The sequence below is a fragment of the Zootoca vivipara genome, chromosome 12 (genome assembly GCF_963506605.1).
Source record: "Zootoca vivipara chromosome 12, rZooViv1.1, whole genome shotgun sequence".
NCBI classification, from domain to species: Eukaryota; Metazoa; Chordata; class Lepidosauria; order Squamata; family Lacertidae; genus Zootoca; species Zootoca vivipara.
This window is the reverse complement of record NC_083287.1, coordinates 12,502,898-12,527,534: the sequence shown is the minus strand read 5'-3', so window position 1 is coordinate 12,527,534 and position 24,637 is coordinate 12,502,898. Positions and strand designations below refer to the sequence as shown.

The window sequence follows — 24,637 nt, the reverse complement described above, 5'->3', positions numbered from 1 at the left end:
AGCTCCAAGGGTCTTCTGGCGGTTCCCTCCCTGCGAGAAGTGAAGCTACAGGGAACCAGGCAGAAGGCCTTCATGGTAGTGGAACACCCTCCCACCAGATGTCAAGGAAATAAACAACTACCAGTATCTGAGTTTTAGAAGACATCTGAAGGCAACCCTGTTTAGGGAAGTTTTTACTGTTTTAGAGTGTTTTTAATATTCTGTTGGGAGCTGCCCTGAGTGGCTGGGGAAACCCAGCCAGAGGGGCAGGGTATAAATAATAAATAATCGTTGTTATTGTTTTATGAAACTGCTTTGGGATCTCATACATTATGGCATAGAGGTGTTATTAGTGTGATTGGTTTTTTTTTTTAATGCTCAGTAGATCCATTGAAATTAATGACTAAATCAGGTCCAAGTAGGTTGGAGCCAACCCTATGGCTTTATTGGGGCGAGCACTATTGTCCCAATATTGGGAAAGATGGAGGGCACTAGGAGAAGGGGACAACAGAGGACGAGATGGTTGGACAGTGTTCTCGAAGCTACGAACATGAGTTTGACCAAACTGCGGGAGGCAGTGGAAGACAGGAGTGCCTGGCGTGCTATGGTCCATGGGGTCACGAAGAGTCGGACACGACTAAACGACTAAACAACAACAACTATTGTCCCATAAAACCAATGTGAGTCACACTGGATACGAACCTCCTAGGCATGACTCACCCCAACTGGGTAGGGGAAGAAGCCCACATCCTGCTGCTTAGTTGCACACACTGCTTGTTGATTCTGGGTTACAAGTGCACTGCCAAGCAGATGGGGGCAATCGCCTGCTTGGATGTAGGTGGGACAACACACATTCTCTTGTCATATCTCCCGAATGGGAGGAGTAGAGCAGCAAAAGGAAGAAACCTGCTTGTAGCCTGATGCTGTGTGTAATGATTTCTGGATCACGTCAAAAATGTATTTTATTATTAAGGATGTGTTTTTTAAAAATGCAGGATGTGCAGATTCCAAAGAATAGTTGTGTTTTTGTTCATGCATTGTTTTAGGAAGTGTGAACCTGGTATGTTCACATTGAAATATGACTCAAACAGAATTCCACCCCCATCGCTAGATCCAAGCCATTTAAACCATACATTAGCTAACTTCCATGCCTGCTTTCTCAGCTAGGTCCCCGAGGAGTCTGGAAACCAATTGTTAGATGCCTCAAAGGAAACACTAATAAACCATCATAAACGAGTTGTGAATTCTCTAAAAAGATTGTGGTGAAACATGGTTTTCATATATGGGCTATTGGGCCTAGAATAATGTGCTAAACACAAGAAAGATTTCCCACTGGACAATAATGGGCAACGGCATCTGAAGAAGCCTATTCAAAGTCAAAAGATTGCAGTCAAAGGATTTGCATGGTATGGTCATTCAAATGAAGCTATTTGCCCTTCGTTGAGGACCATGATTGATATCCATAAACCGTAAAAAGCTGTCTTGAGTCAAAACCAGGAGCAGGCCTGTAATGTCTGTCAACATCTCTTTGTCTGGGCACACTTTCCTAAACAATAATGTTTCAGGCAGGCACCAAAAAGACTATAGTAAAGGCACTTGCCTGACATCAATAGGCAGAGAGTTCCAAAGTTAAAGGTGTCATCACACTAACAGATTGATTTCTCAGAACTGCGAAATCGTTTGCATATAATAAAACAGAATAATTGCAGTCATAAAAAACAATTACCTACATAGAAACAATTAAAAAATCCAATTTATGAAAGCAGTTTCAAATCTAGTACAGATACCTACTGAAAATAAAAATATTCATTTACAAGGAAAAGGTAAAGGTAAAGGTACCCCTGACTGTTAAGTCCAGTCGCGAACGACTCTGGGGTTATGCACTCATCACGCTCTATAGGCCGAGGGAGCCGGCGTTTGTCCGCAGACAGCTTCTGGGTCATGTGGCCAGCATGACTAACCCGCTTCTGGCGAATCAGAGCAGTGCACAGAAATGTTGTTTACCTTCCCGCTGGAGCGGTACCTATTTGGACTTTGACGTGTCTCCCAATGGATGTGTAATGCTATTTATTTGTAGGTATTTATTGCATTTATGTCCACTTTTCCTGCTAGGAACACAAAGCAGCAAACATGCACACCATGTTATCCTCACAAACTCTTTGAGGAAGACTAGGATGAGAGAGATGGATCCTAGTGAGCTTTTTCACTGAATGTGGATTTGAACCCAGGTCTCCTGGGACAAGTGGTGCAATGTGATCTATATACAGTATATAAAAATGTAGGCATTGTGTGCGCAGAGGTCACAGCCTTTCTCCGTAACCGCTGAACTGCAATGTGACAAATTTGGCCACAACGTTCCATGCCCATCAGTGAGGGATCTGGCATAATTTTTTTCCCAAAAAGCAAACCTTCCATACCTAAAATAATGATTAAACACAAAAAGTGGCGCCCAAATTAGACATCACCAGCAGAAGCTCTGAAGACTCTAGCAGCATCCAATAGAAAGGCGGATCGCCCACTGCTGCCTCGAAAGCCGCGCCACCAGATGACATCACAAAATTCCACAGCAACCAACTGAAAACAGGCCTTTTGCAGCAACAAGGCCCAACCAACTGAAAATAGGCCTTTTGCAGCAACAAGGCCCAACATTGCCAAGTGGAGGTAGGGGCCTGCCGGGGGGGGGGCAATAGGGGGCATGGATAGGTAATGGGTCAGAACAGGGTGGGGGGAGACACAGGGATGAAACCTGCCCTCTCCACAGTATGTCGCCTCGGCTTTGCAGACTAGGCTGAGCAGATTTAGGGGCCGGCCTGGGTGGGGGATGGGGGGTGAATAGGCCGCAGCATAGAATCAACTGAATATGGGCCTTTTACAGGGCCATGCCTTTGGGTAGAATAAATGTTATTTCACATAACACACGTGGGTAGGGGAGTCAGGGTTGGGACAGGGCAAAATTTTACAGAACACGCGCATTGGGGGAATGATTGTGTGCAAAATGAACGGGTCACAGGGATAACCCAGGGGGGGGGGGGTTGGACGGAGGAGAGGAGGGAAATCACAGGGGTAAGCCGGGGGGGTAGGGGGAGGTGAGGGGGCATAATAGGTCATGGATCAGGACAGAGTTGGGGGATTCAAAGGGATGAGGGAGGGGGATGAGGGGGGAATCACAGGGATAAGCCGGGGGTGAGGGGAGGAGTGGGGGAATCACAGGGATACGTCATGGATCAGCATAGGGTAGGGGAAATCACACAAATAACCCACAGCAACGCGTGGCACGGCCAGCTAGTATAAAATAAGAACCAAATAGTTCTGTGTGCAGGCAGGGTGCATTAGACTTTGTTTTCATCTAACACCAGCCGATGGTGATGCATAACAAGTCGTATCTGGAACCCAGGAGTAATTCAGTGTGGTGCTGACACAGCCAAACAATGGAGAGAACTTGAATTTATTAATTTGCAATTTTCCCTGAACAATGGCTCATGGCGTTATATATAAAGATAAATTTAAAACAGTGTGTTGCCTTCCAAATGCAAATGTCTGTGTTTAACTTCAGATTGCTTTGTACTGCGTAATGGACAAGAAAGCAGCAGGTAATGAATGCAGCCAGAGCATTTGGGGAGGTGAAGGGAGGGTCTGTGTGAATTGAAATATAAAGACAAGCTGTGGGTGCAGATGGAACTGTTAGGATCTAAGGATCTTCCTCTGGGGGGCACAACTTTTCCTTTCGACAAACCCCCAGACAATTGCAGAAGTCTGTAACGTGTTCACATGGTGTACATTACAGGAGACTGAAGCTGAATCTTGCTAAGACCCAGATGCTGGTGAACGGTTCCCAGGTACAAAAATGGAGGGGTGCCTGTTTTAGGTAGGGTTGCACTCCCTCTAGGGGAACAGGCAGTTTCAGCTGGTGAACCAACTGTGCCCTTCCCTGGACAGGAAATACTTGGCTATTGTGACACATGTGATAGTTATCTCTCTTTTAGACTACTGTAATACTGTACACCCTGTGTTGGGCTTCCCTTGCAGCTAGTCCAGCTGGTGCAGAATGCTGTGGCCAGGGTGGTAAGTGATGCTCCTTATGGGCTGTCATATTCTGGTTTCCAAAAATTTATACACATCACTTGGGAAGACAGGCGAACTAATATTAGAGTACTGGAAGAAGCAAAGATCACTCTTCAACATCAGCTTCGTTGGACTGGTCATGTTGTGCGGATGCTCTATTCTAAACTTTAAAATGGAAAACGTAATGCTGGTGGTCAACAAAAGAGGTTTAAAGACTGTCTCAAGGCAAATCTTAAAAAATGTAGTATAAACACCGACAACTGGGAAACACTGGCCTGCAAGCGCTCCACTTGGAGAACAGCCTTTACCAAAGGTGTCATGGGCTTTGAAGACACTTGATCTCAGGACGCAAGGGAGAAACGTGCTAAGAGGAAGGCACGCTTGGCAAATCCACACCGTGATCAATTCCCGCCCGGAAACCAGTGTCCCTACTGTGGAAGGACGTGTGGATCCAGAATTGGCCTCCACAGTCACTTACAGACTCATTGTTAAAACCGTGTTTATGGAAGACAACCTTACTCGGCTACGAGTGACAGCCAAAGAAGATTCTGGTCTGATGCAGGATCCCACAGAGAACGATGCCAGGCACACTATAGAGATCTCCAAGTGACCCACTTGCTCCAACAAGGGTAGGAAGCAAATGGAGGCCTCTGTATGCTGACTACCTCCACCAGGCTGTACACCAGGCACCCCCAAACTTCGGCCCTCCAGATGTTTTGGACTACAATTCCCATCATCCCTGACCACTGGTCCTATTAACTAGGGATGATGGGAGTTGTAGGCCAAAACATCTGGAGGGCCGCAGTTTGGGGATGCCTGCTCTACACCTTGTAGAGAACTTTTGAGCTTTAAAGGGTGAACCCAATGGCCTGAAGATGAGCCTCCCTCCTTAGCTGAATTGAAATGACAACAGCTCTTTGTTATTCAGAGAACTAGCAGAAGTTTGTGCTATTTTGGAGACAGGCTTCTCTGGCTTAGGAGGAGGTTGGGGTGGGTATCAACTTTGGATCACTTCAGGCAGGCTCTCTTTGAAGGGCCCTAGCTTTGGTCCAAACATTCTCGCCTAACTTGGGTATTCAGAATTCAGATGAAATGGTTGCACAGCCCTACCGTTTGAGCCAGAGGGTGGTGACCAGGAGACAGTATTTAAGGATTTGATTAGATCCATGTTAGTTGCTGCCAGATTTGTGATAACACAGCTGTGAAAGTGCACTAGGACTCCTCCTTTAGATCTCTGGTACAGTAAACCTTGGGAAATTGCCATTGCAGTGAAGCTTACACACCCAATCAATGTCATCTAGGGACCAGTAAAACAGAATACCCTTTTTTCGCAGAACGGAGTAGTTTTATTGTTCATGCTAATAAAAGCAGCATTACAAGGACACTCCCAGCCCAGCATACAACAATCTGCAGAAATAGTTAATGATTCAAGTATCTAGGGAATTATCATCAGTTGATGTTGTTCATGATGCCCTTAAGTCCTCTGTTTGATTATTATGATAATGCTGATTGACTTCTATATTAGACTCATAATGAGAAAGGCTATTATGGTGGCTCAGCTGTCACACCACTACAGTTGTCAGACCCTTCCTTTGATCTGGAATTTTGTTTTGTTTGAGAAATGTTCCTCTTTGATACAATCACATGCAGCCCCTATCATCTGGAAACCATTTTTTGGTGGCCGCTATGGTGCTGCAGTAACTGACATGTAAAGGTAAAGGGACCCCTGACCATTAGGTCCAGTTGTGACTGACTCTGGGGTTGCGGCGCTCATCTCGCATTATTGGCCAAGGGAGCCGGCGTACAGCTTCCAGGTCATGTGGCCAGCATGACAAAGCTGCTTCTGGTGAACCAGAGCAGTACACGGAAACGCCGTTTACCTTCCCGCTGTAGCGGTACCTATTTATCTACTTGCACTGGCGTGCTTTCGAACTGCAGGAGCTGGGACCGAGCAATGGGAGCTCACCCCGTTGCAGGGATTCGAACCGCTGACCTTCTGATCGGCAAGCTCTAGGCTCTGTGGTTTAACCCACAGCACCATCTGGTGTATTTATGGTGTATGTATGGTGTATTTAAATGCCACAAGTGGATTAAAGAACCACTAGATCAGAACCAAAGCCAAGGGAAGTTTTGACTGCAGTCTACTAATGTACCTGCTTCTTTCTTCAACCAATTCCCAAGCCAGCTGACAGGCAGTTTTATGAGTCTTAGAATCTGTAGCGTTGGAAGGAACAGCCAGAACCATCCATTCCAATGCAGTTATAGGAATCATTCCCAAAATGTAATGATAAACCAGCCTCTTACTGAAACGTTTAAACGATTGTCCTTTCACCTTCCCGCCACACTTGCCACCCTCTCCTGCCAGACACCAGTGTGGTGCACCCTTTGAGAACCACTAATGTAGAGCATGAATAGAAAAGGGGATGTGGGCAGCAGCAAGGGTCAAAGTAATGCATGCATTTTATGTTTTCAGATCTTCAGATGGGCGGCATACAAATTTAATAAATAATTATAATAACCTTTTGCCCATAGCTGCCAAGTTTTTCCTTTTCTCGCGAGGAAGCCTATTCAGCATAAGGGAAAATCCCTTAAAAAAGGGGATAACTTGGCAGCTATGCCTTTTGCCTACTGTGCAACCCTGAGATTAAGAGTCCCATGCTCCACCAAAGCTCTTCCAATATTGCCAAGGAAGATCCTTCTCTTCCCAATTAGCACATATTCTTCTGAAGGGCCTTCTAATTATTGGCAGCACCTGTTTCTCTCATCAACTTTTTAAATCTTTTAAAAACCACAACCGCTAAATACGGGCCTTCCCATTTTGGCCCGATTATGGCTAATCCAATACAGCTCTCGCAAATCCTGCCTCTAATCTCCATAATAACTTGTCCCTGCTATTGCAAAAAACAAAAAACAAAAAACTTCATTTATATTCTGGGAACGAAATTCGAATCGAGCGCAAAAAATCCCCAGTTTATTCAGCTGGCCCGGATACTTGATTATTTGATGTAACATTGGACGCAAACTCAGCTATAGTGAAATAATTCAAAGAGGACAAACGCCTTACGTGCCTGGCTAGCTCAGTTGGGTAGAACGTGGAGCTGATGACGCCGAGATCGCAGGTTCGATCCCACACCAGGGGTGGACAGCTGCCTATCCCTGGGGGGACGTCTGTTTCAGTGTATCTGAAGAAGTGTGCATGCACACGAAAGCTCATACCAATGACAAACTTATTGGTCTCTAAGGTGCTGCTGGAAGGAATTTTTTTTATTTTATCCCTGGGGTGTTGGACTAGATGACCCTCAGGGTAGCCCTTCCCACCACTCTAGGATAACTAATTTTATTTCAATTTCCCGATTCCCGGGACCCGGGGCATCTTTCGTGCGTTCCCACAGCCGGGAATTCTAAGCGGGATCCGGGCGGGAGGGGGGGGCGGGATGGAAAAGCGGCTGAGTGGGACCAGCCGAGGGATTGGCTGGCGCCTGCCACATGACAGACGCGAGGCAACATGTGCTATTGGCCCTTCTGGGCTGCCGGGGAGCATCGTCTTGCGTCGCGCGTGGCGGCGGCGGGAGTTCGCCGGGTTCCTCCGCGGCAGATCTTCGCAGCGGCGCTGTTCCTTCTGAGGTAAAATCTGAGGTGGTGGTGGGAAAAGGGGGAGGCTGCTGAGGCTGCTTTTTCGGGACTCTGCCGTACGTGGTCCTCCTTCATTCCCTCAGAAAGTGTGTGGAAACCCCAATTCCGTGTGGCGAGGATGGGACTTGCGGACGGATTTTTTTTTTGGGGGGGGGTGTCACGTTTTACGTAGTTTTACCCCTCTCTTTGTTGTGAGAGTTAATAGAGGCGGGAGGGGGGGAAGATCCGTGAGGCGTTGGAAATATTACTTGGGTTTTCTTTCTCTTTTTTTTGCCTCCCTCTTCTGGTTTTGAGGGTGGGGAGAAAGGGTGGAAGGAAATATATCTTGTCATTGTCACCGTCACCCCCACTCTCATCATCATCATCATCATCATTGATATTAATATTTACAAAGCAGACAGTTTAAATTTAAACCTGGAAAATGCCTCTCGACTGAGAGGCGGGTTCGGAAATGGGGAAAGGTGAGGAGAAAGGGTGGCATGAAATATATCTTGTCATCATCATTATTATTATTTGCAAAGCAGGCAGTTTAAATTTAAACCTGAAAAACGCCTCTCGACTGACAGGCGGGTTTGGAAATGAGGGAGGAGGATATCTCAGGATAGCCAAATGAACCGGGAGTTAAATGGACCCTGTTCTGTACGGCGAATTTCAAGTGGGTTTGTTTTTTTCTTTTTTCTTTTGCTACAGCCGGTTAAAAGAACATAACGTTTCAGTTCTGATAGAAGCACGCCTCTCTGAAGCAGCCAAGCTACAGAGAGATTTCCATGGGAATTGTAGAATTGGGAAGGGGACTCGGGGGTCATCTAGTCCACCTCCTGCAATGCAGAAATCTTTTGCCCCATGTGGGGCTCGAACCCACAGCCCTGAGGCTTGTGCTCTACTGGCTGAGCTGGAAGTGAAGGTAGGTGGGTGGGTGTGTTTGGGGTGGGGTGTGAGATGGATGATGGTGAGTGCAAGACCAAATCTTAAGGGAAATTAACTTTTCATTAGCCATCACACCCATACCTAAAATAAAATGGTTCCTTGAAGCTCAGGGGTCTTAATAATTACTGCAGAGTATGTGTCTGTGGAAGACATTTCTCCAAGGATCAATGGCTGTTTGTTTATTATTTGTTTAAAATATTTATGAATTCATCTTTAATCATGGGTTTCTAAGCACGTTACAGCAGATTTTTTTTAAAAAATAGAACAATGTACTCTGCAGCACAAAATGAAACAGTAGGTTATTAAAAGCAACCAAATAAAATGAACTGTGCAGTAGGGATGTGGAATGTATAATCAAGCAGAAAAGGTTTTCTGTCATGTGAGCAGAGAACATTAGTGTGCATGTGTGTGTTTATGTGCACATACAACATGCTCACATTTTTTTTAAAAAAAATGGGGGTGCTCTTAGCTTATTTGAACAGGCTGCAAGTCTTAGGCAGGTAATTCATATAAATTAACCCCCCAGCCCCACAGTTGGATTCACTTCTGAATCTACATGGATAGGATTGTTATGTGAACCACAATAAATAAATAAATACGAAATTGGATCCATGTTGCACAAAAAAAATGTACAATAATATTTAAGAGGAACTCCATTGATTTGCCTCTGGAGATAATTCTATAGGGATGTTTCTGAAGAATGATGCTGTCATTTTTCAACTGATTCCCACCACTTTCAATCCCAGGTTCCATGTTGTCTGTTTTTGTTTTGTTTTTTTAAGCAAACTCAGAAAAAGTTGGTACCTTGCCTATTTAGCACCAATTCAGAGAACCAAATGCTCCTGTGTTCAAAAACATCTGTGAATTTTTCATCATCATCTTTAACTGGTTTTCCTTAACTGATTTTCCTATCTACTGAGAACAAATGCTCTATAGGATTCAGAAAAGTATATTCTGTTTTCTCATCTCTAGCATTTTGTTTTCAGCATTGCATGCTACAATGAGAATATCAAGGCTTCCAGCAACATTTGTTAGTGTACCATAAATTATCCCCTGTGACTATCCTTGTTTGAAAATATTTGTACAAAGTTATCTTGAATGCGCAGGCACTAAGCTAATTATGGTAAATTTATTTCTGGCAAGTCTGATTTTCAGGGATTCTTTAGATGCTAAGGATTCTACAGGATTTTTAAAAAATATTCATCAACTGAGAAAATTTCTAATCCAGTTAAGGAGCTGAGAGCTTACTTCACACTTGTAAATTGATGTTCTTGGTGTGTATATATATCAGAAATGACTAGGAAGAGTTATTTATATTTTTATAGGGGAAGAAGAAACAATGAATTAAGAAATTGAGCAAAAGCATTAATAGAGATAACAGCCTATATGATGTGTACAAACAAAAATACAGGGAAACATGCACCAAAGTGTATGAATGCATGATGTTAATGGAAGCTTTGGATGCAATCTCCAAGAGCTAAATGAATTTAAGCTACAGTCATAATACATTCACATCTCCAATGAGGTACATTGGATTTAATCCAAGGAAAATTAATTGTGATTAAGATGCAATCCTAAATTTCCTAAGGAGTTAGGGCCCATCTAGATAGCTGTTTTACTGAGGGTATACGGAGTATCATGTATTTGATATGATATGTGAATAGTGCATAGTACTGGCAGCACAGTATCCTTCTTTATCAGTTCCTCCCCAATATTCCTGCATTATTGCATCCACATTTTGCCTATTCCGTTTCAACATTTCATCCACCTCCAGTTTCCCCTTTCCCCCAAACTAAAGTTAGTTGCCTTTGAAGCCATGCCACCATACTTTCATTTGTCGTCTTTTTCAATGTTTTATGTTAGGGCTGTGGCTTTGTGCAAAACCATGGTTGTTTGCAGAGAGAAAAAGCAGTATCTGGAATCAACAGGAAATAAAGTGGGAGTGATGCTGAAAAACAAATCCTCCTCCCCACCATGACGATTTCATATAACCATAATGACTTGACTGATAGATGTGTCCTCCATGAATGTTTTTCAAACCCCGTTTTATAACCAACCAGTGGTCACTACTATATCTTTATGGCAGGTAGTTCTATAAATTAATTATTTGACAATGGCTCAGTTTGCACATAACACTGAGCCAAATCATGGCTTAGGAGCAAACATGCAGGCCTACAGAGAGGAGCTTGTAACCAGTTTACTACTCCTTCAGTCATTCTCCTGCTATGCTCTGCTAAGCCAGGGTAATGTGTCCTACAAACCTGGACTCGGGGTTTAGCTCTCTGCAGACAAATCCACGAGCTCTAACCAAGATTGGTCCTATGGTTTACAGCTTGTGGTTTGCCTTGGAGAGCTAAACCACACAACTATGTTGATTGATATGCAAAGTCAAACAATAGTTTAGCTCAGTGCAGCATCAGAATAACTGAAGGGAGATCTCACCAGGAGCATCTCATTCACACTAAGCCACAGTTTGGTTTAGCTTTACATGAAAACAAGGTCAGTGTCTTATATGGCAATTTTTCATACTGTATAAGAAAACAATATATAAACAATCACTTGTGATGTGTGTGTTTATTTTGCCACAAATGAGGAAGATGGCTGTGCACGTTATCTCTGCTAGGAGAAACCTTAATGTGTCAATCAGCCCTTTGCTCCATTAATTTCTGTGGTACTTCCTTCAGTGTGATATATTGCCTAGGACAAAGGTGCTACACTAGCAAGCAGAAGAGCCATTAGATAAATTTTAGTATTATCTCCCCAGAAAAAAGTAGAAGTTAAAAAACAAAATCAGGTTTTGAGACTGAGCTACCGGTAGTTCAGTGGAGTCAGTGAGGAATGCCTTTAATAGCTGCCATTTATTACTTGAAGTATCAGATGGGCACTGCTACAAGTAGGATGTGGAAAGGCATGGTCTCTTGATAATCAAGCTGGACTGAATCCACATAAGAACATACGGTAAGAGCTTTCTGTATCAGGTGAAAGACCATTTAGTCCAGCATCCTGTTGTCACAGTGGCCAACCAGATGCCTGTGGGAAGCCCACAAGCAGGACCCAAATATATCATCACTTTCCACATGTGATTCATAACAAGTGGTGTTCAGAGAGTTCCTTTTGAAAGGCTACTGATCCACCTCAAAAGGGAAGGGGATATTTGTCACTGTTTGGTCTGCAAAGTTTGTTGCTAACTTCTCTAAGTAAGGGGAGCTAAGTTCCCCCTCCTTTTTTATGGAGAAGTGGCCCTCAGCTTAGGCAAGACTTTGAGCGATACTGAAGTGCTCACCTGGTTGATACCCTTTTGTCTAGTATCACTGCAGTACTGTGTGACTTGGTTTTATCAGGTTTCTCCTTGTGTTGTGATCAAAAGTAGTGTCCCCATTATAGCAATGGGTTTACTGGCCTTTTCACCCTCAGGACCACATTATTCTCTAGGTAACTTTCTGTGGGGGAATGTTGCCAGTGGTGGGCATGCCGAAAGGCAAAAGAGGATAGAAGAATCAATTTCAATGTTACCTTTGTACAAGCGGATAGTTTAGACACACGCTCACACACCCTCTCTATCTTGAATACAGGAAAAACAAGAATTTTCAGGAATCCAGTCAGGTACAAACACCCAAAAAGTTTTGAAGTGAGGCCAGTGAGAAGCTTGGAGGGCTGCATTAGGTTCCCAAGGCTGAGATTCCTCACCTCTGTGTATCAGCAATGAGTTAGCTATAGAGGTTGGCTGCCACTCAAGCCTACAGTGCTGTTGTGGTGGACTTTCACCATTCAAAATAGCATTTACATTACAGCAAGCTCTGTCTCAGTCTTGGAACACCTTGCCGGAGTTTTTTTTTTTCTCCCCCCTTTTTGGAGACGTTACCAGACAAGGAAGCTCCCTCCGTTTCACAAGGCATCTCAGTGTCTTGACAAGGCAGATGCAATAGCATCATAAGGAATCCTTGTCAAAACATCCTCCTACTGTGTAGGCTGTAGGCACAGTGATTTATTATGCTAGAAGGAGATATCATTTTTTGTAAAAATTCCAGGAAAGCACAGGAAGAATCATTTCCTTTAGTTATCTTCTAGTAGTGTCAGAGCTCTAGTTGGTATATCCTTGCTACAGCATTGCAGATACAGTCTACAATACCATGTGGTACATCTTCCAAACAATTGAAAATTACGCAATTGACTAAAAATACTGAGATTTTAAAATGCTTTTGTTTTTTGAAAGAATTGACCTTCCAGTTTAAAAACTGTTGTTCATGTTCTCAAATTTTTTTCTTAATGCTGTGTGCTTGTAAGAATGCAGACATTTTCACTCATCACCTGTTTGAGAAAAATAGTTTTTGTTGGGCCAAGTGCTGTGCACATTAATTAAAAGTGAGCTTTAAAAAGATATCTGTTCTATAAATACAGGGGAATCTCCAACTTATGTGGGGGTTCCATTCTGGGCTACTGTGCACGTCACCGGAATGCACACAAGTGGGAATTCCCCCGTTTCTCTCCCACCCAGCTCCATTCCACACTGTTCCACCCCTGCCCTGCCCCTTTTGGTTCTGTTTTCAGTGCACGTGTCAGTAGGAATTGGGTGCTTATTGCATGCAAGTGGGGAGACACCTGTGTTACAGCTAGGGAGCCCTATAATACTGAAGCATTCAACAATAATACTGTATTTCATGATGTCAAAGGATTTGATATTTTATTGTCTTCTGATTGAATTATGTGCCTCATCAAAGTAATTAATTCATCTTACTGAGCAACTAGGCAGCATATGGCTCCAGATGGCTTTATACAAACTCTTTGGCTTGTTTAAACTCCTTTGAGACAATTCCTCCCCTCCTTCTACGATGCATGTTGCCCCATTGATATATTCCATTCTCTGACATATCTTATAATGAACAGAATGCAGATTTGACAATATCTCAGTTGAACATTTTTTGTCACCATTTGCAACTCACTACTGCTCATTTTAGTGCTTAGTTAAAGGGTTCTTCTGAACCTTGCATGGACTCATTGCACTGAGTCAGATCATTGGTCCATCTACCGTGTTTCTCATATTATAAGTCATGTCTTATAATTTTTTTTACTCAAGAAAATAAGCCTATGGCTTATTTTCGGGGGGTGTCTTATTATTTTAAAAAAATTACAGTATGGTACCTACCCTGTCCGGCGCCCGGAACTGGCTGCTGCTGCGCTGCTGGGCGTGTTGTCGGCGCTTCAGCAGGGCACGCTGCTGGGTCCCGCCGGGTCGGGGCTTCACGCGGCGCGCGCTGAGGATCTTGCCGGATCCCGGCTCGGAGCAGCGCGCGCTGCGGCTCTTGCTGCATCCCGCCGCCGGGTTGGGGCTTGGAGCAGCGCCAGCGCCAAGCGCCAACCCAGCGGCGGGACCGGCGGGACCTGCAGCGCGCGCGACAGGAAGAGGAGGGACCAGCGAGTGGCAGCCGCGGCGGCCAATGAAGGCTCGGCCGGGTGTTTTTTGTCGTTGTAGCTGCGTCCCTCCTCTTCCTGTTGCGGCTCGGCGCCCGGAACTGGCTGCTGCTGCGCGCGTTGTCGGCGCTTCAGCAGGGCACCCTGCTTGGTCCCGCTGGGTCGGGGCTCCACGCAGCGCGCGCTGAGGCTCTTGCCGGGTCCCGCCGCCGGGTTGGGGCTCGGAGCAGCGCGCGCTGCGGCTCTTGCTGCGTCCCGCCGCCGGGTCGGGGCTTGGAGCAGCACGCACTGCGGCTCTTGCCAGTCCCGCTGCCGGGTCAGCGCTTGGCGCGGTGCATGCTGCTGGACATTTTGGAGGGGCAGCAGCAGCCGGTTCCGGGCGCTGACAGGCATCTTCCTCTTCCATGGCGCCATCCAGACCTGCTCCCACCACTACGGCTTATTTTGGGGGTATGTCTTATATTTCTTCAACTCAGGAAAATCCTGCCATGGCTTATTTTGTATGGATGACTTAAAATATGAGAAACACGGTAGCTCAGGCATCCCCAAACTGCGGCCCTCCAGATGTTTTGGCCTACAACTCCCATGATCCCTAGCTAACAGGACCAGTGGTCGGGGAAGATGGGAATTGTAGTCCAAAAAATCTGGAGGGCCGAAGTTTGGGGATGCCTAATGTAGCTCCAACTACCGCACAATTGCGCTCATTTCACATGCTAGCAAGGTTATGTTTAAAATTCTACAAGGCAGGCTTAGGCAGTATGTGGACCAAGAACTCCCAGAAGTGCAAGCTGGATTTCGAAGGGGCAGAGGAACCAGAGACCAAATAGCAAACATGCGCTGGATTATGGAGAAAGCTAGAGAGTTCCAGAAAAACGTCTATTTCTGCTTCATTGACTATGCAAAAGCCTTTGACTGTGTCGACCACAGCAAACTATGGCAAGTTCTTAAAGAAATGGGAGTGCCTGATCACCTAATCTGTCTCCTGAGAAATCTCTATGTGGGACAAGAAGCTACAGTTAGAACTGGATATGGAACAACTGATTGGTTCAAAATTGGGAAAGGAGTACGACAAGGTTGTATATTGTCTCCCTGCTTATTTAACTTATATGCAGAATTCATCATGCGAAAGGCTGGACTAGATGAATCCCAAGCCGGAATTAAGATTGCCGGAAGAAATATCAACAACCTCAGATATGCAGATGACACAACCTTGATGGCAGAAAGTGAGGAGGAATTAAAGAACCTTTTAATGAGGGTGAAAGAGGAAAGCGCAAAATATGGTTTGAAGCTCAACATCAAAAAAACCAAGATCATGGCCACTGGTCCCATCACCTCCTGGCAAATAGAAGGGGAAGAAATGGAGGCAGTGAGAGATTTTACTTTCTTGGGCTCCTTGATCACTGCAGATGGTGACAGCAGTCACGAAATTAAAAGACGCCTGCTTCTTGGGAGAAAAGCAATGACAAACCTAGACAGCATCTTAAAAAGCAGAGACATCACCTTGCCGACAAAGTCCGTATAGTTAAAGCTATGGTTTTCCCAGTAGTGATGTATGGAAGTGAGAGCTGGACCATAAAGAAGGCTGATCGCCGAAGAATTGATGCTTTTGAATTATGGTGCTGGAGGAGACTCTTGAGAGTCCCATGGACTGCAAGAAGATCAAACCTATCCATTCTGAAGGAAATCAGCCCTGAGTGTTCACTGGAAGGACAGATCGTGAAGCTGAGGCTCCAATACTTTGGCCACCTCATGAGATGAGAAGACTCCCTGGAAAAGACGTTGTGAAAGATGGAGGGCACTAGGAGAAGGGGCACTAGGAGAAGGGGACGACAGAGGATGAGATGGTTGGACAGTGTTCTCGAAGCTACCAACATGAGTTTGACCAAACTGCGGGAGGCAGTGGAAGACAGGAGTGCCTGGCTGCTATGGTCCATGGGGTCACGAAGAGTCGGACACGACTAAACGACTAAACAACAACAACAATCTAGCTCATTATTGTGTACTCAGTGATTGTTCAGGGCTACCTGGAGATGCTGAGGATCGAACCTGGGACCTTCTGCATGCAAAGCAGATGCCCTACCATCTAAATGTTCAGATGTCATTTCTGGTGATGGGAGATTTGGACAGGTAGATACAAGACTTAGTGCTTGAATTCCTGCAGTGGGCTCTACAAAGGGCTGCATTTGAAGTGTGAGTAGAAATAAGACTTGGATCAGAATGCTGTTGCTAAGGCTGTTAACAAATTCAGTTCACATTATTGAATTGTAAATTATTTCTTACCCTCCCTTCACCATAAAAGTTTGCTCTGCTGGGGTTGCCACAGAGAATACCCTCTTTTATCGTGAAACCAGTCTTTGACTGGACAGTCCTTCAAATAGACAACTCCTTCAAACATAGGACTGTCTGCTGTGATGTAGGACATGTGGCCACCCTACTTAATAGGCCTATTACTCAGCCTTACTCAGCTATCTGATGTTGGCGCTTTGCTTACATCTACTTTATGTGTTCTAGATGCTATAAAAAACAAGTTCTCAGAAGAACTTTCAGGACATAAAGGGATTAGCCTTTCAGATCTATTAACACCTGAATTGTAACAGTATATTTATTCTGAAATATAGATGGATTTCATTTTCTGGAAAACACCAGAGAAGTTTATAGGCTCCCATTTAAGATCAATGACCCACGGAATTGTTCTAATTACAGGTAGGTAGCCGTGTTGGTTGGTTGGTTGTAGATGAAACAAAATTAATCCCCCCTCCCTTCCAGTAGCACCTTAGAGACCAACTAAGTTTGTCATTGGTATGAGCTTTTGTGTGCATGCACAATTCTTCAGATACACTGAAACAGGAGTCTCCAGACCCTTATATATACTGTAGTGAGAGGGTGGGGAGCGGTATTACTCAGAAGGGTGGTGGGAATGGGTGTTTGACTGATAGGTGTGGAATCTCGTTGATGACTGTTAACGACTGCAGTTGGTCTTACAGGAAAAAGCAAGGGGTGAGATGGCTAAAGATAGCTTTATAATGTATAATGAGATAAGACCAGGTGTCTCCATGGTTTTAAGTTTGGTAATGAGTTGCAGTTCAGCAACTTCTCTTTCCAGTCTATTTCTGAAATTCTTTTGTAATAAGACAGCTGCTTTGAGATCTTGTATAGAATGTCCTGGGAGATTGAAGTGTTCTCCTACTGGTTTCTCAGTCTTGTGATTCCTGATGTCAGATTTATGTCCATTTCCATTTATCCTTTGGCGTAGGTTTTGGCCTGTTTGTCCAATATAGAGAGCTGGAGGGCACTGTTGGCATTTGATGGCATACACAGTGTTAGAAGATGAGCAATTAAATAGTCCCGAGATGGTATGTTTGATGTTGTTGGGGCCAGTAATGGTGCTGTCCGAGTGTATGTGGCAGCAAACTTGGCATCTGGGTTTATTGCAGGCTCTGGTACCAATGTCCATGTTAAGTCTGGTGGTGGTATTATTGTGGGTGAGGAGTTGTTTAAGATTGGGTGGCTGTCTGTAGGCAATGAAAGGTCTTCCTCCCAGAGCTTGAGAAAGAGTAACTGTCATTTTCTAGGAGAGGTTGTAGATCTCTGATGATGTGTTGTACTGTTTTAACTTGGAAGCTGTATGTGATTACTAGTGGTGTTCTGTTATTTTCTTTTTGGGGTTTGTCTTGCAGCAAGTTCTCTCTGGGTATCAGTCTGGCTCTGTTGATCTCACATAATTGTTGTGGCCAATTGAAAGGAAGGTGATCTATCTGGGGAGATTCTATTTGGATGGAACACTGTGCAGAATGCAGTGTGGCTAAGTAACTGGACATAATCACACTTCCTTTTAACTTTTCAGCTTGTCTCAATTGACAATAATCTTGAAAGCAAGACAAAGAATAATCCATCACCACAAATGAGAAAAGGTAGAATCAATGGACGATGAGAATAAAAGTGTGACAGAGAGCTTTTACACATCTCGCTCCAAGGTATGTTTACGGTCATGATTTTCTATTATTGTTCTTTGTGCTTGTGAGGGAGAGCAATAAGGTGGATGTTTGCATGTTTTTGGAGGGTAGGGGTGTGACACTGGTTGAATATAATGATAACAACATCCCTGTTACACCCGGTAGCCATTGATTCTGGCAATCTTGGAAATGTGCTGTAGTACCAGAGTCAGCTGGAGGCTTCTGGACTAAACAGACATGTAAGTGGGAGGGAGTTTGTAGATTACACCCTTCCCCAGGCCACAACCCTCACTGGTCCTCCACATCATCCTTGATTGGCTAGAGCACACCCTTGAACTATGATAATGCCTCTTGATTGACTGGATGGAAGACAGAGAGGCATGGGAGTATGTGTAGATACCAGCCTTTACAAAGGTAAAATTCACACCACTGGCATGTGGCCCCCAGAATGCTGCCCAGAAGGGAATATTGCCCTTGGGCAGAAAAAGGTTCCTCATCCTTGAGATCAGGCCTTGGAGAGACATTGGGGTGGCCAATGGATCAGTAATGTTCCTGATGTGGGGCACATTAGGGTCCAAATTGGCTTGTAGTTTGTCCTAGAATAAACCTACTGATTTTCAAAGTTAGAAGAAAAATAGTCTTTACCGTATTTTCCAATTCCAAGCTCATTTAGGACCCTAAGCAGGGAGGTGGCGGGTTGCTTCATCACTACTCATGCTGAATAAATGAAACTGCTCTGCTATGGGCAGGGAATTGTTTGTTTGCTTTTTAAAGTAGGAAGCCTATGTTTCAGTGTAGTAGCAGTGAATGCTCAAGCTCTAAGGAGAAAAATAAACATTAAAAAGGTGGGAAAGGACTTGTGATGCTTTGGGTCACATGTCACGATCCCATCCTGTAGATGCCCATAGTGCTATCACAGCCATCCAGGGCTACTAGTCTATTCTTTCCAGAAGTTTTACAGGTAGCTAACAGTAATTTTCTAGTTGAGTGTTCTGAATCTGGCTTGTTTAGCCACAACCTTCCTCATTCTTGCAGCAACCCATCTAGAAATGGAAGTGCCTCATGTTGACTGAGGGGCCAGGGCATGATTTTTTACTGTGCTATACTTTGTGTATAAGTGAGTTAAAGGTTAGGAAAAGAATCTCTGGAGAAATAGGTAGTGAGACCATTGCCTCGCTTCTGATTTCATCTTGCAACAAGTGACCCAATATACTGAATAACACATCATCTTGCTTTTTAAGGCAGGAATGGGGGACTTGTGTCCCTCTGGATTTTCTTTGACCTCTGGCCAGCACAGTCAGTGATTAGGGATGATGGGAATTTTAGTCCAATAACTTTTGGAAAGCTGGTTCCTCATCCTTGACTTATGTCATATGATATTTATGCAACACTTTTGAGGTGGGCCTCACAGTGCAGTTTTCATTTGATTGTTACAACAGTAACACCAGTAAACATGTCAGAGGCCCCATCTGCATTATATTTTTAAGGCATTATTGTACCACTATAAACAGCCATGGTTTCTTTTTTTAAAAAACCCAACCCTGGGAACTGCAGTTTGTTAAAGCTGCTGAAAGTTTTTAGGGGACCCCTACTCCCCTAATAGAGCTGCAATTGCCATAGTAGTTTAGTAGCCAACTCCTTTTCCTAGGGAACTCTGAGAATTCTAGCTGTATAAAGGGAACAGGGGTTTCCTCACAAGCCTCAGCACCTCTAACAGACTACTGTTCTCAGGATGCATTGGGGAAGCTATGACTCTTTAAAGTGACCTACCATTAGGCAAAGCAAAGCAGTTGCCTCAAGAGGCAGATAATGGAGGGCAGGCACTCTGCTCCTATTCCCTTGAGTCTCTTAAGTTAGCCAACTGTCTCCAGTTGATATAAGATTCCAGCTGTGAGTCTTGCTGGATTCTACAGGTGTCGTCTTGTCCTCCAACTCAACAGTGTAATGTCTTGGGCTAGCAACCATGAAGCTCCTGAAAAGTCGGGGGCAGTGTGAGAGAATTTGTGTTTTTCATGACCTGACTCTTCCTGGTTAAGATGGCACACAGTTGGTTCCCTGCTTGTGCCCTCCTCCACCCAGTCTTCAACAGACCTTGAATCATTCTCCCTGAATTGAACATCACCCAGTGTCCCTGGTCTCATATAAATGGAGATGCATTGCTTGTGGCACATAAAGCATCTTATCTTCAGACTATGGGCTTGCACAATGAGGACAATAATAAAGAAATGTTGCTGGAATAAGTACAAAATGCTTTCACCAGCATCTTTTCAGAATTACCCATTGATTCTGGAAGATTTGCTGAGAGTCTAGAAATAAACACAGTACTTGCATTTTCCTGAAGTTGGCATGTACTCAGGCCAAATGGTGGTGCTTTAAATTCAGTTTACTGTGGAAGAGATGATACTGTGTATGAGACAATTGAGAATAGCTGTTACTCCATTTCCTGGCTCGTCTGAGTTTTATGCAGTCACTTAACAGCATTGAAGTGCAGCGGTTGAAAAGTGGTAAGGATAATCTTTTGTACTGTTAGTGCTTAAGATTTTTTTTTAAAAAAACAGACAGAAATGTATTGCAGTGACAACTTAGGACTCAGATTGATACACTGTTTATTGGTTGATATAAAATGTATGTTTTGTAAACACTGAACAGTGTCTGCTTTAAAACAATACAGTACTTTACTATTCTGTATAGCACTTTCCAGAGCTTCTTGTTCATGAAGGGAAATCTTCATAAAATACTGTATCAATGATGTCTGACTCACACCATATTGACTGTGGGTTAAGACATACAAGAATAGTAGAAATATATGTTGGAGATATTCACAGGATGGTCCTGACATGTTTGGTGGGAAGGATCCAGGTTTTTTTTTTTTTTTTTTGGAAGAAGGCTCTGTATGCCATTATTCGAAATTGAGAGAGCTATGATTTGTGATTCTATGGACATTTTTTTTAATGGATACGAAGGTTGTGTACACACTCCTCATTCAGTGCACTCCCACTGCTGGTTTGGGAAGTGGTGTACACATTATGTTAGTCACAATCCATATTTATTGTAGTGTTGCCTAAAAATGCTGTGTTTTCATGTATTTCCCCCCAAACGAGCTTTGATCCGAATTGAGGAAAAGGATAGCCTAGCTCAGAACAGCCCAACTTTTCATACCAAGTGGGCTGCAAGAATACTTTGATATGGAAGCTGCAGCCAGTACACTACCTGGCTGCCAAAAATGCCTCAAGGGCCTCATGTTGCCCTCGGGCCGCAGATTGGACCACCCTGGCCTAGCTGCATTTTAAGGCAGTGATAAGATATGTGTAATGATACTTGATTTCAGTTGGCCATAATCACCCTGTTCCCCTTTTGCATCTCCCTCTCTCCCTTTCCTAGCTTGCCCTTCCCTCTTCTGTATCACCCTCCCCAAAAATTTAGCCTGTGAGCCTATCCAGACAGGAACCTGTCTCCTCCGCCCACCCACATTTTCTTCCTTACGTTATTCTATCAGGTGTCATGTATATTGCAGGAGCTATACACATAAATAATTAAATGAATTATCAGAACAATTCTTTTCTGAGTGGTGAGAAGGTCCAAGGGCTGTGTAAGCTGCAGGTTTTTGAGCGCCCCCCCGGCAAGATATTGTCAGCGAGCCCCCTCTCAGTGAGTCTACCTTCTCGCTGCAGCAGTTCCAGGAGCCTCTTGCCAGTGTTGAGGCGGAGGTTCCCCATGCAAGCTCTTGTCACCAGCTCTGGGCAGGGCTTAGTAAAGTCTGACTTCCTTTGGAAGGAGAAACCTCTTACAGTGTTTTTCCAATATTTGAGTTTATTTTTAAATATGCAAGATGAGAGTAGCATTCCTACCAACAGCAAATCCCCATGTCAGATTCCTGAGGAGCCACCCCAGCACCCCTAAGGGAGCCCTTTTCCCTTCATATCTCTCTGTCCCTCACCCCCACCTCGCTGGTCGAGAACTGGAATAACCGGCTCTTGGCGGCCATTGATGAGATCGCACCTAAGCGCCCTCTGCGACCCCGCCGAAACCGGGCCCCTTGGTTCACCGAGGAACTTTGGAAAATGAAGCGGGACCTCAGACGGCTTGAGCGAGTATGGCGGTATACTTGCAACGGAGCCTCAAGAACATCTTATAGGTTGCTTATGAAAACCTATGAGATGGCGGTGAAAGCCGTAAAGAAGTCTTACTTCTCAGCTTCCATCACATCCGCTAGCTCTCGCCTGGCACAACTTTTCCGAATAATCAGGTCTCTAACAATCCTTGAGGATCAGTCAAATTTAAGTACAAATTCGACCCATAGCTGTGAGGCATTTGCGAGCTTTTTTTGCGGAGAAAGTCTTGACACTCCGCCGTGAATACAATAGCGGAACTAGAGGCCCCTCGACTGTCTTCAAGTCTAGTATTGGACCATTTCGACCAGATACTCCCCGCTGATGTAGACAGATTCCTCCAGGCTGGGAGGCCCACCACTTGCTCCCTAGACCCCTGCCCGTCCTGGCTGATTAGAGCGTGTCCAGATGAGGTACGGGCCCCCCTGGTTGAGATTATCAACTTGTCTCTCAGTTCAGGGACTTTCCCAGAGGAGTTGAAGGAAGCAGTGGTGCATCCGCTCTTAAAGAAAGCATCGTTAGATCCGCTAGATCTATCCAATTATCGCCCTCAAATCTCCCATACTTGGGTAAGATAATTGAAAGAGCTCGGTAGGTTTTTGGATGAAACATCGGCTTTAGATCCATTCCAGTCCGGCTTTTGTCCCAGCCACGGGACCGAGACAACACTGGTCGCCCTAACAGATGACCTCCGTAAACAGCTGGATCAAGGCGGGTCGGGGCTGCCTTCGACATGGTCGATTATGAGCTTTTAGACCACCGCCTTGCCGACGTGGGGATTCAGGGCACAGTCCAACAATGGCTGCGTTCCTTTATCTCAGGTCGGGGACAGAGGGTGGTGCTAGGGAGGGGGTTGTCACCGCGGCACTCCTTGGTGTGTGGAGTCCCACAAGGTGCAATCCTTTCCCCGATGCTTTTTAATATGTGCCCCCTTGCCCAGATTGTCCGGAGTTTGGGGCTGGGTTGTCATCAATATGCTGATGACACCCAGATTTATCTGTTGATGGATGGCCGTCCTGCCTCGGCCCCGGACACACTGACCAAGTGCTTGGAAGCTGTGGCTGGATAGCTACGTGGGAGTCGGCTGAAGCTAAATCCTTCGAAGACAGAGGTCCTCTGGCTGGGTTGGGATGACATGGGGCGGGGGGGGCAACTTCCATCTTTCGCTGGGGCTCAATTAGTGTCAGCCCCTTCTGTCAAGAGCTTGGGTGTAACCTTGGATGCCTCCCTTTCTATGGAGGCACAGGTCGCAACCACAGCCAAGGTGGCATTTTTCCATCTTCGCCGCATTAAGCAGTTGGTCCCCTACCTCTCTCAACCTGATCTGGCCACAGTGATCCATGTGATGGTCACCTCTAGGCTTGATTATTGTAACTCGCTCTAGGCGGGGCTGCCCTTGAAACTGACCCAGAAACTCCAGCGGGTGCAGAATGCTGCGGCAAGGCTCCTTACAGGGTCCCGGCCACGGGATCACATTCATCCAGTGCTTTACCAACTGCACTGGCTCCCGGTGGAGTACAGGATCAGGTTTAAGGTGCTGGTTTTGACCTTTAAAGCCTTATGCGGCTTAGGACCCTCGTACCTACAGGACCGCCTCTCCCGGTATGACCCACAGAGGACATTAAGGTTCACAAATAATAACATATTGGAGATCCCGAGTCACAAGGTGGTTAGGCTGGCCTCGACCAGGACCAGGGCCTTCTCAGTACTGGCCCCGACCTGGTGGAACGCTGTGTCCCAGGAGACTAGGGCCCTGCGGGATTTGTCATCTTTTTGTGGGGCCTGCAAGACAGAGCTGTTCCGTTTGGCCTTCGGACTGACGGAGTCTGACCCCACCGTTACCCTCCCCTAAGGTTTTATTTCATAATGTTTTTATCTTATTCGTAGATTTATAATTTTAAAATTGAATTTTAACATTGTATTAATCTGCATTTTAACTGAATTGTTTCTTTTATACTTGTGTTGATATTATTTGTTGTTAGCCACCCTGAGCCCGGTCTTGACTGGGAAGCGCGGGGTATAAATAAAAATTATTATTATTATTATTATTATTATTTAAAAAATACTTCTGTTCTTCTCCTATCCAGAACACTAAAGAGAGCTCCAGCTGTTTCCTAACCATTGGCCACTATTCATTAAAAAACACCAACCAATAGGCCCCAGAGCGTCAATACAGAGTATGGCTCACATGTCATTTCTCTTGGTGTGTATCTTGCATAATTGGAAGTGGTCTCGCCATAATCTTTCTTCTTTAAACAGTAGCAGCCAAAGTGTCTTTCATAATTTAGCCTCTTCACTCCTGCATCCCTAGTGGTAAGTTTGGCTTTTTTGCAGAACATGATGCCTGAAGTGAAGTGATTGAGATAGCAACTAAGATGTTTTCTCTCTCTTTCTCCAGCACATGCGTGCATACACACCTCTCACTTCCCTCTTGTCTCATGAGGATAAGTTAGAAGAAGTCATTAATCCTTCATAAGACAAATCATGAAGGGCTTCATTTTGGAAGTTCCAATGTTCCCAAAGCAGATGTTACCGTACGGATTTATCAACAAAGCTAGTGTGTGA

At 44.8% G+C, this 24,637-nt stretch overlaps 1 protein-coding gene across 1 annotated transcript in view; it reads left to right on the top strand.

Annotated features, from left to right (window-relative positions):
- The first annotated feature begins 7,616 nt into the window (after positions 1-7,616).
- Positions 7,617-24,637, top strand: part of TMEM108 (transmembrane protein 108) — a 174,279-nt gene continuing 157,258 nt past the window's right edge. The window contains exons 1-2 of the mRNA XM_035130121.2: positions 7,617-7,665; positions 17,855-17,984. The gene's annotated coding sequence lies outside the window, so the exon portion shown is untranslated. The remainder of the gene's footprint in view (positions 7,666-17,854; positions 17,985-24,637) is intronic.